The following is a 17106-nucleotide window of genomic DNA, read 5'->3' as shown; positions in this document are numbered from 1 at the left end:
AGGAATTGGTGCTGCGCCCAAACCGACGTTCTGATGTTCTGTTTGTCTCCAAACTGTTGGTTCCATTCACTCTATGTTCCAGTTACTGGAACGTGGTGGGAATAATTTGTATCACAAGCTTGTTTCATTTTCCACTGCTGTGAGCTTAGTGTATAAGGCTGGAAGGGAGGGGTGGCTCCCAGGAGAAAGCTGAAGAACTGTGCTTCACCACTAGAGGGCAGTGGTGCCCGCAGAACTGCAGCCTTTAGTTTTGTTGTAAAGCAGTTAGTGAAACTATCCTGAGTGAAAGGAGACAGAGGGCTTGAAACCTGTTAGCATACGTGGGTTACTGAGTTTCTAGTGCCTGAGTGTAAATTCAGACACGGACCCATCTGGAGGTCCACTGTGCCCATCCTGCCTGCTGCTGGCCTTCTCGGCTTGTCTGTTGTGTAGGACTGACAAAAGAAGCTCTGGTGTGAAATCACAGTGAGGACCTAGGAAGCTCCTGGACTAGTATTCAGGGGGTCACAGATGGACCCCCCTTAAGGCTTTGCTTGGTTTTGATGGTCAGCATTCAAAAGGCCATGGTGCCTCTCCAAGTCTCTCTAGGGTTAATGTTAACCAAGTTACAGAGGCTCTCTGAGGCCATGGTATCGAGGGTCCGTATTTTGGACAAAGACATGGATAGCTCTATAAGGCTCTGGTCTCTAGGGTTTGGCATTCTGGAGGGTGCAGATAACCTTCTGAAACTGTAGGCTCCAGGGTCAGGAACCTCTTCCCTGCTTTCCTTTGATTACACTGGATGAGATTTGAGAGTAGTTCTTGTCCTTGTCTTGGAGGCAAAGGAAGTTGACAGGTCACTTAGAAGTCGGATCCTTTGGAGAAGTTTGGAGCCAACCAGGCATACTGGCATCTTGGGCTGGGCTTTCTACACACCTTAATACAGGTCCTGATGTGGGGTGGGAGGTGTCTGGCCCGGTGCCAGTCACCGTGGGAAGGGACATGCGTCCTGGAATGGGAACGCAAGTAGTGAGGCTCTCTGGACTCCTCTGTCTGCTTCTGAAGCTGTGTGTGCCTTGGCTGTGGGAAGGAGAGACGTGGGGAGCTCTTCCCCTTCAGTGAGGTTCCCGTGGTCGTCAGAGGTCTGCCAATCGAAGTATGCAAGAAGGAAACCTGAGAAAATAAGATGTTTCTTGTGTCCTGTGCTTCTACTCTGCCGCTTTACATCACTTTAAAACCAAGATGTGATGTGCTTGCTCTGAAGACGCTGTCTATTATAATTGCAGGGCCCAAGAGATGGCTCTTTTGTTGCTTTTCCAGAGGACCCTAGTTCCCAGCACCTACCCATGTTAGGAGGTGCATACACAGCTCCCTGTAACTAGTTCTGGGAGAGCTGATGTCATGTCATCTTTTGTCTTCTGAGGGCACACGAATGTGCATGTACTTACACACAAATGTGCATGTACACCCAGATGCACATCTATAAATAGAAATTAAAAAAGTAAAATGAAAAAAAATTATGGTTGTCCCCACTTTTATCAGTTGTAGTGTGTACATGTGGACACACACAAAATAAGTAAAAAAAGTTACGATGAGATGTCAAGTTCTGCCTGTGGCAGCCATCTTTGGGGTTTGCAGGGACAGCTGGACAGCCCATATCTTGGGAGGCTTTGGTTCCAGCTGTGGGGAGAGGTGACTTGAGAGGCTTTATTGTGATTTTCATTTTGATTGCAGCAGTAGAGGTTGGTGCAAACTGTGGCTTACCCTGAAAGACAGCGTGAGGAGGGAGGAGGGAAGAATGGGGCAGAGGCCACAGCTGTGTGACCACTATGCCATTGATTTATAAGTGGTACAGGCCGGAAGGTGGTGGCGCACGCCTGTAATCCCAGCGCTTGGGAGGCAGAGGCCAGCCTGGTCTACAGATTCCAGTTCAACCAGGGCTATACAGAGAAACCCTGTCTAGAAAAAACCAAATCCAAAAAACCAAAAAAAAAAAAAAATTATGGTAGGTGTTGTACATTTGTGTTTTAGGCACTTCTGGTGAAGAGGTAGATAGAAATAGCTTATTCGAAAGGTTTGGGTATAAGTAGGTTCCTAATATTTTTGGCATGAATCTTTAAATTTCTTCTTTTCTCTTTACATTTGTTTGTTGCACGTGTGGAGACCAAAGTGTTGTTAATTGTTGAGCCATCTTTTGAGCCCAGCAGCAGCAGCAGCAACAACAATGATAAAGACTTTGAAACAACTTGGACGTTTTCTGTGTCCCTTACATGGTTCCAGGGATTGAACTCAGTCATTAAACTTGATGACCAACTGATCCATCTCTCTGCCTCCCTGTGCGACCTCCTTTTCTCCCCACCCACCCACCCCTTTCCCACCCCATTCCCACCCCGTTTGTTTGTTTGTTTGTTTGTTTGAGACAGGCTTTCTTTATGTAGCCTTGACTGTCTTGGAACTCTTGTAGACCAGGCTGGGCTTGAACTCTGAGGTCTACCCACCTCTGCCTCCTGAGGGCTGGGATTAAAGGCGTGTGCCATCATGCCTGGCTTTCTACCTACTTACTCATAGCCTTGGTTTACCTGGAACTTGTAGCACAGGCTGGCCTTGAACTTGTGTTAATACTGCTGCTTCTTTCTCTTAAGTACTGGGATTTCAGGTGTGCACCAACACCTCTGGCTTGACCTGAGTCTTGAAAGTTTTTATATCAAGAGATACAGGAGGGTCTGACAAAATGTAGCTAGAGTCCGTTAATCCTTGGCGTTAATCCTTGGCGGTGCTTGCGGCAAGGGTGTTAGACTTACCTAGCATGTATATGGGCCACATGGGAGGACAGGCATATAATTCATCTCAGGGGATTGATTTTAAATTGTTTTTGTTCAGTTCTTTGCAGTCTTAGGGGTTAGGGGTGGCGAGAAGGATCTCGCTTTATAGCTTAGGTTAGCTTCTGTTAGCAAAGGTTATGGGTGCGTATCACTGTGCCTAGCTAGCAGCCTGCATTTTTGGAGGGGATTTAAGGTTTACAGCCAGCTACCTGCCAGCCTGGCCCAGGAGGTTTTCTGCTCTGCGCTGCTGCCCATGGCAATAGAGATTGCGGCTGGCAGGGCAGCCAGGCTCCCTGCTTAGGTGTAGTAGGCCCTGTGGAAGGTGGTGATAGCTTGTGGGGCTGTAACAGAAGACTGAGTGGAGATCCTGGCTGACGTGCCTGGAGCGGTCGTTCCTCAGTGACTACTCTGCCTTCTTGTTCTTTTTGATCACCTGGGTGTGTGTGCAGTTCCCAAGGTTTCTGGTTCTCCTTATTTGGGAAGTGCATGGGGCATAGATTGGGCCTAGGCACTGTAGGACAGTTGCTGTTCTATCCCTTGCCAGTTATGCCAGTGGGTTGAGATTCCTTTTAGTGACTTAAACCAGCCAGACATGTGTGCCTTTTATTTGGATATCTTTAAATTCCAATGTTGAGGAGAGAAATTCTCTTTTTCCTTCCTCCTAAGGTGTAAAAAGGGTTCCCAGAGGCTTAGAAAGTTGAGTCTCCTACCCCCCCAGCTGGGTGTGTTGACAAGGGAGGAGAAGATGAGACCCAATTCTCTGCCGGTGGGGCAGAGTACTTTGGTGGTTTGGCAACAGCACCTCTGCTCTATCTAGAGAGATTTGCCCCGAGGAGGGTGAGCAATTGTCTGACGCAGACAACTGAAATCCTGGGAAGTGGCTGAATGAAACTGCTGCAGACCAAGGCTGTGGTGGTCTCCTCTCCCAGTGCCTAGCTCTCCACCGCCCTCCCTGGGCCCCTCAAGCTTCCGCTTGGGGTAGCTTTGTCTCCACTGTCTCCCTCTTGGCTGCTGCTTCTCTTTCAGAGGGTCACTTGGGTCTGATCTGGCTCCAGGGCAGGAGGAAGTCAGGCTCAGTGGGTGGAGCAGTTTCACCATGGGCTTGTCAGACCTGAAGGCAGAGGGCTGGGCGTCCTGTGCGTGATGAAACTTGCAGGTGCATTGTGCTTGGGACTGCGTGTCTCCTTTGATGCACTTGGCTCCATCTCTATCCACCTGTTCATTAGTGTGGGCTAGGCGAAACAGGTGAACTCTGAACAAGTCACATCGAAACTAGGATTGATTTTATTTCCCTCGAAGCATAGTCCTCTCACAGCATCGATTCTTAACTCCTGTGGGAAGGAAACAAGGGTTTGGCAGCTCCGTTTCTCTGGAAGGCCCCTGCACTCTTAAGTATTAGTATTGATGCAAAGTGAGGAAATTTGAGGATAGAAACATGTTTTAAAATAAAACACCGTCACGTAAATGTCCTTTCCCTTTGCTTATTGGTCAGTCGGTGGTTGTGTGCTCGTGGTTTTCCCTTAGGTCAGAAGCTTCTGACCACAGTGGCCTCTTTGCGTTCCCTGCAGTGGTTATGGTGTGGAACGAACTTTTGTTCCCGAAGACAGGCTGCTGGTGGGGAAGGTACTGCCTGTGTGGACTGGTGGCAGGGGATGTTCTTTTGTTTACATAGCATCTCCCTTTCACAGTGATTTTTTTTTTTATGTTTCCTATTTTTAAAATTTTGGAATTTGCCAGGCAGTGGTGGCACACACCTTTAATCCCAGCACTTAGGAAGCAGAGGCAGGAGGATTTCTGAGTTCGAGGCCAGCCTGGTCTATATGGAGAGTTCCAGGATAGCCAGCACTACATAGAGAAACTGCCCCCAAACCAAAAACAAGCAAAATTTAAAGTTTTGTCATTGATTAAAGGTAGAATTCTTACTGGACTTATGGTTTGCGGTATAGCTCAGTGGCAGAGACCACGTCTCTAGCATTCTTGTAGCCCTTGGGTTACCTAGCAGTGAGAAAAACAAAAAGTCACAAAGTCCCAGCAAAACCCAGAAACCTCACAAGCAACAGTATTAAAACTCAAGAGATCAAATGTACCAGCGTCTACAGGCCTGTCTTAGATGCTGCGTGGTGCTCCCCACTATGCGGTTGAAAGGATGAAAGGGGTCAGGAGCCTGGGTACAAGTGACTGTTGACTGGATTACCTATGTGGGCAGGCGTGAGGAGCCAGTATCCTGGACTTGGCTCTGTCCAGGCCGTCAGCTGCCTGACCAGGCTGTCCTGGATTTGGCCCCTGAATAGGCTTTGGCTATGCTTGGCTTTCTTCTCTCCTGGTGGCCTGAGGCATAGGTGTGGTACCTTGCTCTATCTGGAAGAGAAGTGACAAACCTCTCTTGCCTCAGAGTGTGTGGAGACTAACTAATCAGCACTGGCCATGCTCTTTAGCTTAGCCTGTCATGGTCTTGTGGACTCTGGCCTCTTTCTCGTGGGCTTCTGTGGAGCCTGATTTCTAGCGATGTTCAGGCTCAGTGTGGCAAGGGCAGAATGTCTGGGCGCTGCGCCTTGGTGCTCAGGCAGCTGTGCTTTTGACTTGATTTGTTTTTTATATTTTGTGGGAGTGGTGTGATATATGTACCACAGTGTTCATGTCGGGGACAACTTGCAGAAGTAACTCACCTTTGACCTTGTGCGTCCGGGGATTATAGAGCAGAAAGTGCCTCTACCGGGAGCCATCTTGCTAGCCCAAGGAGGAAGGCTTTGGGTGGAGAAAGTGGATGACAAATGGTATGGGGATGAAGCACTGTTTGCAGAGAATGCTGCAGACATTGATTCTGGGAAATGAGTTTCTGAGCCAGGCTTTGAGCAGACTCTGAACAGCTAGCTCTGGCTGTTTCTGGTTTCATGTAGCTCAGCCCTTTACATAGATGAACCCTGTGGGAACATGCTTGTACATGTATGTGGCCTCTTCCTCCTCTTCACTTTGAGTAGAAAGACAGTACTATCTGCCCATCTGCTCATGAGGGCTGGGTTAGCAATGGAGGCCGGTGGGGAGCCCCCTCCACCTTTAGCCTCAGCCTGTGGCTTTTGCTGCAGGGCATTGAGCACCTCAGCTCCACCTCCTCCTTCTTTCACCTGGCCCACGGGCAGGTGTTGATACCTGGTCGCCAGCCCATACTTTCCTTGGCCTTCCTTCTCCCATGCTTCCCTCAGGCTTGGCCTTAGATGTCTCATCTCTGATTTGCCCTTGATCTTTGTTTTCTGTTCTCTGTCCTTGTTCTAGAGCCCTCATTCTGTGGGCCGTGGGTACACTTGTGACACCTGAAGCCACAACCTTACCTCATGCTTGCTGTCCACCACTTGTCCTCCTTAGCCTTGTGACTGTAGAATACACACACACACACACACACACACACACACAGAGAGAGAGGGGGGGAGACAGAGAGACACAGAGACTGCATATGTGAGAGAGACACAGAGATTGGTTATGTGTGTGTGTGTGTGAGAGAGAGAGAGAGAGAGAGAGACAGAGACAGAGACAGAGACAGAGACAGAGAGAGATGCAGAGAGAGACAGACTGAGGCTGCAAGCCTGAGGCTGTCCCTGCCAGTGTTTTCCATGCCTGCTATGTTTGGTTCTCATGTCGCCCTTGCCTTACCCAGAGCTTCAGCAGGCTTCCCAGCTACCCCCCTCCCCCCATGATACCTTCTTCCCATCCCACAAGTCTTCATCCTACAGTGGTTCCTCAGTCTCTTCGCCCTCACTCCGGCCTACCGCATCTGCTCTGCTTGGTCTTCATCTTCTCCTCACAGGGTGGCGAGCCGCCCTTCTCTTAAGCACCTCCGCGGGGCCCTTACATCATCATCCTTGTCTGTTCGGTTCCTTGTAGCTATGTGCTGTTCCATGGTCAAGAGGGGACAAGGAGTGAGAGGCACCGGAGGGAGGACCCGCCAAGGACGGCTGGGGCATCTTCCTGCCCTCTGAGCCCAGAGGAAGGTAGCGTGGAATTAGTAGGCCAAGTTTTCTACACTGGGCATCTGGCACTGTCTTTATGCTTGTACGTGGGTTAGGACACTGCACCGATGAGGCTTTGAACGTCTGTGTGGCTGGTGACCCACTGCCTGGTGACTGGAGAGTCTGGGCCCCTGGTGGCCAGTGGGTTGACCACCTACATCTCCTGTAGGTAGTGGGTTGGCCAGCCCTCTGTGACTGAGACAACAAAATGTCTGTATCAGCTCCCTGAAATAGTTTCCTCTCTGTTTTTTTTTTTTTTAAACCTTTGGGCAGTTGGCATTCTGTTCTAACAGTTGGTTCTTTTCGCTCATCCTGTAAACTCTGTGGTTTATGTGTACAGGTCAGCTATCCTTTAGACTAGGTCTCCTGCCCTGCCAGACCAAGGGTCTGGAATCTGTGCATTCTGTCAAGTATCCTGAGTAAATGGAAGACTTTTGTGCTACCCCCCCTCGCCCCTCCCACTCTGACATAGGGTTCTCGTGTCATCAGGCTTGTTTTGTATTAGCTAGTATTAGTATTCATCTTTCTAGCTCCAGCTCTGGAGTGATGGGATTATACACCAGTGCCACAGTGCCACCGTGCCCCTCTTGCTCTGTGTTGGCTTTACGGGTACTATGTGCCCTGCTTCTAGTTTCACATAGATCAGCACTTCACATAGGTGAGCCTGCTTCCATGTTGTTGGCACTGTGCTGAAGATACAGTGTTTGGTACCGCCCCTAGCCTTTGCTTCCTCTAGTCTCCATTCACTGGGGCAGCACTGACCTTGACTGTAGTGGGCAATCTGAGGCTCCGTCTCTGACCTCTGGCTCCTCAGCCATACTGGGCACCCCCTGTGGGCCGCGGGCCTTGGCTCTGTAGGCATGGCTCCTGCCTTCCAGCCTTGGAAGCTTCATGCGGTTGGGATGCCCTCAGTCCTGGGCTCTCAGGAGGAGGAGCCTTGCCATACCTTTTTACATTTGCCAGCTGATCAAGAAATGGTTACCTATACTTAAGAAGCACAAGAAATTGAAATAAGTAGTAATAACACAAGCTTGTGGGGATGGAGTTATCTGCCTTCAACATCTGTCCTTTTTCCCCTTGTCCACGGTCTTCCTATTGGTGAGTTCTCTCTTTACATTATGGAGGCTGCAGTGAATGACTGTGCTTTTGTTATGAAGAATCGATTCTCCTGAGCTGGCTGTGCTGGTACATGCTTGTCCTCAAAGGCAGGAGGATCTTGAGTTTGAGGTCATCTTGGGCTGTATAGGGAGATCCTGTTTCATCTAATGAAAACAAACCTGAACCTGGTGTTTTAGCTTTCCAGTGTACAAAATGCTTCAGTTACAGTGTAATTTCTTTCTCTGTGTAGTGGAAGAGGGTCTTGCTTTGTTTTTCCTGGAAATCTTGCCTCTGGCATGTGGGTCAAACCTGAAACTGCCCAGTGGGTGGTTTATCCTGAGAATTGGCCTGATCCAAGAGTTCAGAAGAGGCCCAGAGGTAGCCATCTGCAGAGCTATTCAAACTAGAAATGTTCAGTGCAGCCCATGGTCGGTTGGCCATAGAGCTGGAGCTGTGCGGAGGGCATTGATAACTGATTTCAGCAGTCTGCCTATCAAGAAGGTGATGTCTCTGGCCTAGATATTACGTGTAGGGCTGGGTCCTCCCTCTCCAGTGTCAGCTTACTGCCCTTCTTGGGACAGTGAGTTCTTCAGGATGTCTCTACTATTATTCTTCATAAGCCAGTAGAGGTGCTAGTCCTCAATTTTTCTGGGCTCTATTCTCTGGAAAGAGTTTCTTCCCCACACTTTGGAAGACAGGGGTTCAGGAGTGAGCTGTTATGGATGCCTTTGCATTGGTGAAGGCATAAAGTGAGGGTAGTTCCTCTGTCCTTGGTGAGGCCTGGCTTGGTTTGGGTGCCCAGCCTGGGGTGTTTGTGTGAGTTTTGGGAATCTTTTTCTGCCCAGGTTTTGATCTCCTGTATGACATATTTAAAAGTCTTACAGTTCCCTTACCAGTGGTTTGCTAAGGCTTTCATGATGGAGAATTTTTTTAGTGTTAAGACAAAGTCAAGGGGCTGGAGAGATGGCTTAATGGTTAAGAGCACCAACTGTTCTTCCAGAGGTCCTGAGTTCAATTCCCAGCAACCACATGGTGGCTCACAACCATCTGTAATGGGATCTGATGCCCTCTTCTGGTGTGTCTGAAGACAGCTACAGTGTACTCCTATAAGTAACATAAATAAATCAATCTTTAAAAAAAAGACAAAGTGAAGGAGAACTGTTGTTGCCCCGTCCCATTGAGAGGTGGCATGGGCACAGCAGCGTCTTCATGAGAGGCCAGAACAGATCTGTAACCAAGTGCTCTGGTAATCCGCCATTTTAATGCTGTGGTTTCTGAGTTTGGTCTAGTGCTGGTCAGTGCTCCCAAGGTTTCGGACTGGTGAGCTTCTTAGAGACCTTGCATTTCAGTGACAGCCAGCCCTGGGCTGCAGTGCAGGGCCCTTTCTCCAAGGGCCTGGGGTGGAGTTGCTTTTCTTGGCTGGAGTCTGGCAGTGCCTTCAGGGAGCCTCAAACCAGCACCTCTTGCTTGGCAGCTGGGTGAACTTGCTTCTGTGTGGCTCTCCAGCCTGTGATTTACGGGGCTCAGAGAGCATGCCCCAGGGAGGGGAAGCCGGCTTGGGTGGGTAGCCGTGGAAAGGTGTGGTGTGCTTTAGGATGATTACTGGGAAACTCGTTTTGTTTGCACCTTGCACTGGGCTAGTTTCTAGAACAACAAAAACAGCCCGGGCTGCTCCTCCTGTGCCAGAGGTGTTTTCTCCAAACTGTTGGTGGGGTAATTGCCTTGGTGCTGCCTGCGCTTTTTCAGAAAAGCAGGTGGCTTTAGGTTGGCTCCTAGTTCATGCGTCCACAAAAGCGGGGTGTGTGTGAATCAGCTGAATGCGCAGGTTCCTCCGAAGCCGAGAGACGCTCGCTCTCACTGATCAGCGCTGGGAAGGGGAAGTGCTATGAAGGAAAAAAATTTAAGATGAAGTCTAGCCCATGCTGGCTGTAAACTTGTGGTCCTCATGCTCCAAAGTCCTCCTAAGTGTTGTGAAGATGCCTTTTATTTGAAAAATCAAAATCCTACATTCGTTTGTTTTCCCCCTTTCTTCATACTTTCTTCCTGTGTGCTTCATGGAGGGTGGCTGTCTGACTGATTTCCTCAGAGCCTGTGCTCAGAGCCTTGATTGCCTTGGAAATGAAGTCCTAGAGTCAGGGCGGCAGGAGTTGATGCTGTACTCATGAAGAGGGGACAGACCGGGCATTTACAGCTGTGGGAGCCTACTACATGTCTGTGGGCATAGTGCCAGGGCATCATCTCCCCCTTGCCTACTTGGCCTGCTCTCTTGCACACTGACACCCCCCCCCCCCCCATGGCGCTACATTTATGTCTGAGGTCTCATTGATTTATCTTCAGACGTGGTTCGTGTCTCACACATGACGAGATTGTCTGTATTCGCCCACCGGTTCAGGAACCGATTATGTTGTGGCTCTTTCCGACCCCTACCTGTATGCTCCAGATTTCCACTTGAGAGATGTTGACGGTTTAAATGTATGACTCATATGTAAAATGTATGATGCTTGGTGTGTTCCCCACCTACCCAACTTTATGTTATCTTCTTCAAAACCAAACCCAAAACTTCCCATTAAAAACACAAAAAACGGAAACCATTACAAACAACAAGCAAAGGACCAGTAAGACAGGGAATTCCCAAACAAAATGGAACAGAAAGCTCACACAACCCAGCAAAACCCATTGAGTTTGTTTCGTATTGGTCGTCGTGCCGGGCATGGGGCCTGCTCTGGAGAACTGTTGATGTGCCCGCCCAGTGACACCTCATGGAGGAACTAATTTTTCTTTGTTAGCAGGTATCATTTGCAAATAGCCTCTTGGCTAGGGCTGGAACCGCCTGTCCGATTTCCCCACTCAGCGATGGGATCTTAGCCAGCTTGAGCGCATGTGCTGCCACAGCCTCTGTGCGTTCAAATATGTAGCAGCCCTGTTGTGCCTGGAAGATGCCGACATCACATCTGGCTCTCAACAGTCTTTCCATAGCCTCTTCCACACTGATCCTCGAGCCTCGAAGGGAGGCACTTGATAAAGACATCCCATTTAGGGTCAAGTACTTCAGAGTCTCTCTGTGCACATTGTCCAGTTGCGACCTCTCTATTAATTCCTGACCACTGCAAGGTGTTGTTCTGTTGTGAGCTGAGCGAGGCACTGAGGAGAGCCAGAGCCTAGTGTGGCCCTAGGGAACAATTCCAGTTAGGTCTGCACAGAGACTGTACATCGGCGTTCACTTGGCAGGGAGCTTTGTAATCCAGACCTGTGTTTTATTCGTGGGGTAATATGTTTGAAAACAAGGGAGCTGTGCCTTAGAAAGGCTCAGTGTGGTGGGCACTGTCCCCTTCCATTCTTCATAGACCCAGGGAAGAAGATGAGGTCTGGTCCCATCCATTGTGGCAGTGGTGGCCTGTGTTGTACGATGGTCGACTGTGCCCAGACTCACCTGGGAAGGCTGGTTCTGACTTTTCTATCCAGCATATAGACGGAGTAGGAGGAAGCTTACATAGTCTTGTGTGTGTGTGTGTGTTCTGGGGATGAATTCAGGGTTTTGCACATGGTAGGTAGTCATTACCATTACACACACACACACACACACACACACACACACACACACACACACATTTTTTTTTGTTTTAAGATGCTTTAAAGCTGGGTGTGGTGTGACTAATGCCTGCATCCCCAGCATTCTGGAGGCTGAGGCAGAAGCAGGGTTAGAAATCTCTGGCAAGCCTGGCCTGTAAAGTAAGATCCTGTCTGAAAAAATAAAGACAAAAAATTAGAAAAAGACAAAAATAGGAACCATTGTAATCATGACCTGCTCTTTCAGTATGAGTGATCTCCAGGCCAGGGGTGCCGCCTTCTGCCCTGCCCCCTGGCTGGCCAGTATGCCGCCCTTGTGCTGGCTGGCTCTGCTTCTTTTCACTACTCTGCCACGCAGTAAGCTGACTTTGATCTCATGACTTCCCAGTTGGAACCTGTGTCCCTGCTTAGCAACGCCTTTGCCTCTGCATCCTGTAAAAGGAACCAGAAAATTTTGTCTTTCCTGTCACCTGCTCTTGCCCACTCATTCTGCCTTACAATGACGGGCACACTGCATGTTGGTATTTACGTTTTCAGTTAGGTGGTCAGACTGTCTTCAGTGTAACTGGCCTTCTGTTAGACTCCCAGTATCTTTGTTATTGTGAATAAGCCCAGTGTCCTGTCCTGTCCTGCTCTGTCCTGTCCTGTCCTGCTCTGTCCTGTCCTGCTCTGTCCTGTCCTGTCCTGCTCTGTCCTGTCCTGTCCTGCTCTGTCCTGTCCTGCTCCGTCCTGTCCTGCTCTGTCCTGTCCTGTCCTGCTCTGTCCTGTCCTGCTCTGCTCTGTCCTGTCCTGTCCTGCTCTCTCCTGTCTGCTCTGTCCTGTCCTGCTCTGTTCTGTCCTGCTCCGTCCTGTCCTGTCCTGTCCTGTCCTGTCCTGCCCTGCCCTACCCTACCCTGCCCTGTCCTGCCCTGCCCTGCCCTGTCTTGTCCTGTCCTGTCCTGTCCTGCTCTGCTCCACCATCCCCTAGTGACTGGGAGAGTTTTTTGCCTTTGGAGTTTACGTCCAGCATTTTCATTATGCTCAGTACTGTTGGATCTAAGCCGTGGTGTGTGCTTGTCTTCTGATCTTTGCTAGTCTTTAGCATAGGCTCCTAGTGTATTTTCCCCCCTCTGGAAACTTGTGCTCCTTCACCTGAGCTGCTGCTGTGTCTGGGCAGGTCCTTACACAACTTTATTATATGCTGTCTGTTTCTAGAAGTTATGGAGGCTTTTTGGTGTTAGACTTGCGCGAAATAGTGGCTTCTTGAGGTCACAGTCATGCCAGGAGTTGGTATCCCACCCAGTTAAATGTTTTAGTTTATAATTTTTTTAACATTTGTAAACTAGTTTAATTAGTAGACTAAAAACATTTTCACAGAGTATTCCAAGTAGATATTTAATAATCAGTGTAGATATCAGACTTATTCTACCCTAACAAGTCAGAAAAAAACCACAGATTTTCCCCCAGTATAATATTTTTGTTAATTATTTGGAAATTTCATATAATGCACCCTAAACACTCTTGCTTCCTATTCCTGTCAGGTCTGCTCTCCCATCCTTGCACACCCTCTCCAGACAAACCAAACAAACCACCATTCCTGTCAGGTCTGCTCTCCCATCCTTGCACACCCTCTCCAGACAAACCAAACAAACCACCAAGTCCAATCTGTGTTGCCCATATCCACTCTGGAGCATGGTCAGATTCCCAGTGGCCAGCCCCTTAAGAAAACCGAGGTCTGCTGGGTGGTGGTGGCACAGGCCTCTAATCCCAGCACTTGGGAGGCAGAGGCAGTTGGATTTCTGAGTTCGAGGTTAGCCTGGTCTACAGAGTGAGTTCCAGGACAGCCAGGGCTACACAGAGAAACCCTGTCTCGGAAAAAAAAAAAAAAAACAAAAAAAAAAAACAAAAAAAAACAAAAAAAAAGAAAGAAAACCGTGGTCCATCTGCCAGGAGCCATCACTGTGAAGAGCTAGCTACTCGTCAGCACTTAAGTCTTCAATAGCTTCCTGTCTAGACTGCTTCTTTTTCTGAGGAGGTGAAAGGAGGTTGTCACAAAAGCCTTCTGTGTCCCTCATCCTCAGTTATGAGTGCAATCATCGACACTACTGCAAAGGAAGCTCCCCTGCCCTTTGGCAGCATGGAGCTGGAGGCAGCATGGATCATGGACACCGACGTGGTCTCTGTTGGCAGCACTAATCAGGGACATCAGCCTGGCCTCTGGCTGCAGCACAGATCACAGAAGTCTTTTGAGGAGACTTAATCCAGAAAATGAACCATTCTTCATTTTGTTGCTTCGAGTCAGGGTGATCATGTGCTTGCTTGGGCGTCAAGTCCAGGGGCAGAATCTGTGCAAGCTGCCGGCTGCTGCGCACCACCCTGCTCTCAGTGTGACTGTTCTGTTTGCAGCTCAGGACATCTCCATGGCTGTGTTCTCCCCCCTGTCCTGGCCGCCTGAGGACTGGCTCCCCATTGACCTCCCATACCTGTGGCCAAGTCCCTGGTTTTACGTCTCTTTGCGGCGTGCACCGCCCCACTCCAGCATCTTTCCCTTCTCTTATTTTAAAAATATTAAATTGTGTGTATATGTGTGTATTTGTGTGTGAGTTTGTCATGTATAGTGCCTATGGAGGCCAGAAAAGGCTGTTGGATCTCCTGGAGTTACAGGTGTGAGCCACCTGCTGTGGCTGTTAGAAACTGAACCTGGGTGCTCTGGACGAGCAGGCTAGATACTCTTAGCCCAGTGGTTAAGTGACCATCTCTCCAGCTTCCCTAGCTGCCTTTCTTAAGGTTGAGAAGACTTTTTTTTTTTTTTTTAAATAAAACAATTGGACTTTTATCAGAAAAGTGATCATGTGTTCTTATTTATTATTAAGTTAATCTGACATATCATATTAATGGATTATTGGATGCTAACCTAGGCTTGCATACTTTGCAGATGGGGAATAAACCTCATTTTTTGGTGTAAAATCCTTGTAATTTGTTGTTGGAGTTAGTTTTGATATCCATAGAAACATTCTTTATGTGTATGAGTGTTTTGCCTGCATGTCTGTACGTGTACCACATGCATGGAGTTCCCATGGAGGCCCGAGGAGGGCAGTGGAGCCTCTGGAACTTGAATTTTAGGTGGTTGTGAGCAGCCATGTGGGTGCTGAGAACTGAACATGGGTCCTTTGCAGGAGCAGCCAGTGCTCTCATCTGAGCCTCCTCCGTCCCCAGAGTTCCTGTTTCTTGGCCTATGCTAATTTCTTCTCAGGGGTTTGCTCTGTTGCCCTAAAGGTCATGAAAACTTTACTGCCCTCAAGTCACCGTCTTCTGACATTCATGCCCCGAGTTTGGACATTTATCTCTGTATTCGCTGCTCTTTTTTTTTCTTTGCTGTTTGCTGTTCAAGATAGGGTTTCTCTGTAGTCCTGGCTGTCCTGGAACTAGCTCTGTAGACCAGGCTGGCCTTGAACTCCGAAATCCGCCTGCCTCTGCCTCCAGAGTTCCCGGACTAAAGGTGTGTGCTGCTGCTTTCCGGCTCTGTTATTTTGAAGTGTGCTGGTACACATTTTGTATGCTCACTCTGCCAGCCGAAGGCTTTCCTACAGTTTTCTCTTTTTAAAGTGCTGGGCCTGTGAACCTGCGGCTTCATTAGGTAAGGCAAGTGCATCTACCCCTGAGCTTGTACCCTCAGGGCTTCTTTTTAAAGCAAGAAAAGTTGTTCCTCACACAGAGCAGATCTGACTTTAGTTTGCTTCCGAATTGTAGGCGATTTGAGCTCATAATGCTTTAGGCACGGTAACTATTGCTCGTTTGATGACTTGTGGTCTGTGCTCAGACTGCTCTACGGTTAGGCCAGTGCCTCATGTGGACAGCAGCGGACACACCCGTGTGATGCTTCTCCCGGCACTGCACAGCTGAGGGGGAGACTTGGTAAAGTGCCTCTGACTTAGTGCCGTCTGTAGCTGGCGACACAGCATCTCATGGTTTTTGGAAAATTGGGAGCATTCGTTTTAGTAATTATTTTTTTAAGTCAAGACAATTGGGATTTTGACTATTTGAGAGCTGATTGAGACCTGAATGTTTTTTTGTGAAAATGAAGCCTTGTAATGTTCGGATATATTTGTAATGTGGATATACTGGCTCATTTTAGGTTTTCTTGTTTTCATAGGTTGTCTTTTATTTAATATGGCCCTGACTTTTTTTCCACCCATGGGTAAGAAAGGGAACAAGGGCAGCTGTGTACCTGTTGGGGAGGTGGGTACTTCCCTGAAGGGGTGCTTTGGTGGGATTCTGGGATGTGCTGGCCCTGAAAGGTGAAGTGAGGCCAGGCCCATGGCTGTTCTATGGATTTTGTCCTGCCTTGCTTTTCCAGCCCGGGTCTGTTTTGCAGGGAATATGTGGTTCCTGGAGCCTGTGGGGGTGGGCGTCTGTGGAGTTATAGGATACATAACAGTTTAGAGGTGAAAGTTGATTTTTTTGCATGTGAAGTTTGACCTTACTTTTTTTTAACTTAATGTTTTTTTGATTATTTGGAAATTTCACATAATGCACCCAAATCTCATTCACTTCCCAGTCCTTCCAGGTCCCCATTGTCACTACCTGTTCTGAGGGAGTTCTCCTGAGCACCTTGGGGTTTGGGGAGCCAACGAGCATCACAGACTTCTGTGGGTTCTCTTAATAGGCACTGGGTGGTGCTGGGACTCTGTGTGTGTGTGTGTGTGTGTGTGTGTGTTGGGGGGCGGCTAACAGGAAGGCTCCTATGCAGATGACTAGATACTGACCGGACCTGATTTTATATTTGATGCATGTGTATATACGTGTTCTTTTATTTCATGTGCTTATGTCAATTTTAAATGATTATGATTTGTGTGTTTATGCTTATGTTTTACTGTTTGTTTGTTTGTTTGTTTGCTTTTCGTGACAGGGTTTCTCTGTGTAGCCCTGGCTGTCCTGGAACTCACTCTGTAGACCAGGCTGGCCTTGAACTCAGAAATCCGCCTAACTCTGCCTCAAGTGCTGGGACTAAAGGCGTGCGCCACCACTGCCCGGCTGCCTGTTTGTTTCTTGAGACAAGGTTCTTCCTATGTAGCTCTGGCTACCTTGGAACTCACCGAGTAGACCAGGGTGGCTTTGAACTAGTGGTGATCCTCCTGTTTCTGTGTCTCAAGTGCTAGGGTTCTAGGCACGTATTGCCATGCGTGCCTGTGCTTGTGTCTTTCCTGTGTGCAAATTTGGGACCAGTGCAGTACCAGTGCTCTCTCTGGAAGAGAGAGAGCTGTTGTTCCAGTGAGAGGAGCCAGAATTCCAGTGAGGATCTGTGTTTCAGTGAGAGACGGTGTCCTAGTGGAAGAGAACTAGTGTGTGTGTGTGTGTGTGTGTGTGTGTGTGTATTCTTGTGTGTATGTGGTGTGCATGTGGGTGAATATGGGTGCACACTAGTCACGATGCATGTGTGGATGTCAAGATCAAATTCCAGGAGGACCAGTGCTTTAGTGTGCTAGTGAGAAAATCCGTTCTAGTGAACATCACATAGTTTTTGGCGGCTGCCCTCTAAATGCACTCAGTACAGAGGCTGCGTGGTGTGCAGCTGTCATCATAGGAGGGGAAAGCCTGGAAGGAACTAGATGCAGTGGCAAACTGCGGCAGAGGGTGGAGGTCAGTCCTGTGAGAGGCGA

General features: G+C 48.6%; 1 protein-coding gene across 1 annotated transcript in view; it reads left to right on the top strand.

Annotated features, from left to right (window-relative positions):
• Tbcd (tubulin folding cofactor D) overlaps positions 1-17106 on the top strand; it is a 155739-nt gene that overhangs the window by 19738 nt on the left and 118895 nt on the right.

This window comes from Apodemus sylvaticus, chromosome 10, assembly GCF_947179515.1.
Source record: "Apodemus sylvaticus chromosome 10, mApoSyl1.1, whole genome shotgun sequence".
Classification (NCBI taxonomy): Eukaryota; Metazoa; Chordata; class Mammalia; order Rodentia; family Muridae; genus Apodemus; species Apodemus sylvaticus.
The sequence above is the reverse complement of the archived record's forward strand: the minus strand, read 5'-3'. Positions and strand labels throughout refer to the sequence as shown.